This window comes from Arachis ipaensis, chromosome B03 (assembly GCF_000816755.2).
Source record: "Arachis ipaensis cultivar K30076 chromosome B03, Araip1.1, whole genome shotgun sequence".
Lineage (NCBI taxonomy): Eukaryota > Viridiplantae > Streptophyta > Magnoliopsida > Fabales > Fabaceae > Arachis > Arachis ipaensis.
In genome coordinates this window covers 4,054,464-4,055,853 of record NC_029787.2, presented here as the reverse complement: position 1 = coordinate 4,055,853, position 1,390 = coordinate 4,054,464, and positions in this window count along the sequence as shown.

The following is a 1,390-nucleotide window of genomic DNA, read 5'->3' as shown; positions in this document are numbered from 1 at the left end:
ATGAGGGAAAAAAAAAGAAATGTGTTGAAAGAGGAAAAAATACGTATTGAGAAGAGAAAAGTAAGGAGAGAAACAAAAAAAAAAAAACAAAAAATATTGATCCTATTTTTTAGAATTTTTACACTAAATTAAAAATTTGGTTCAATAATAGTTTATTCACCTAGCACTATTTAAAGAAACAACTAAGTTGGAACTTCAACTTATAAAAGTTGAGAACTAAAATGAAAATAAAAGTCTTGTTTTATATCAAACTTGAAACCTTGTTATATTCCAAGTAGAGGTGTATGTGTATTCAATTTTATTTAACTTATATAGTCAGATTTCATATATGTTGAGCTATAAATCATCTTTCATTTATCTTTAATTTGGTTAACAAATCTGTATTGATTTGATATACGTGATAAAAATGCATGAAATTATTATTTTGAAAAATAATAAATAAAATAATAATAATGTAATAGAAAATGAATAAATACATAAAGTGTATGTAAACATATCAATATATTATATATTATATCGTTATTGAATAAGTTTAATTGAAGGAAAAAAAAACATATTCTATGGCAATTAGGGTAGAGTATGTGGAGAGGAGTGGGTCATTGGATTCTTTGATGGGTATTTTATTTTTGTTAAAGATATAATTATTAATGTTATTTTTTTTGGAAAGTTTTGGGCCAGTAATTTTTTAAAAAGTTGGTCAATATTTAACCATCAAAAGAAAATTGAATGATTTTACACAATTGGATTTAATCTCACACCATTAAAAATACTATTGATAGCCAATTGATTGTTACAAAACACAAAAGTTGCTGGCCCCTAGCACTCCTCATTTTTTTATCGATTTAATATTTTAGAATGAGTAGTTTTATAATATAATATTAGATTTGTGTTTGAAAGTTCAAGATTTTGATTTTTGGTGAATCTCAAAAATAAAAAAATAGCATAAGACAAATAAAAAAAAATTATGTACAAATTAAACAAACTAAAAAAACCTTTTATTAGAGATATAATTATTAATATTGTCTTCTATTTAAATTTTTAAGATGAATAGTTTCATGACAACTTTCAATGATTTGGTACATAATTATTATAGATTTGCTTCTCACATGGTTGATGGAATTTAGTGACACAATTTCCCCATATTAATACAAAGCTTGTGACACAATATTATCCCAATGAACTTACTCCTAACAACCCTGGGCCTTAGATTCAACTAACACATGTAACAACAGTCAAATATTCAACGGTTTGCTTAATTTATGATATAGGTTACTTCTGGCTATAATAAGGTTGATAAGATTTCTCTTTTCTTTTATAGAATTAAATTTTTATGTGTTGATAGTATAAAAATTTTGGAAGAGTTTTAAGTGTATCGAAAATATTAGTGTTC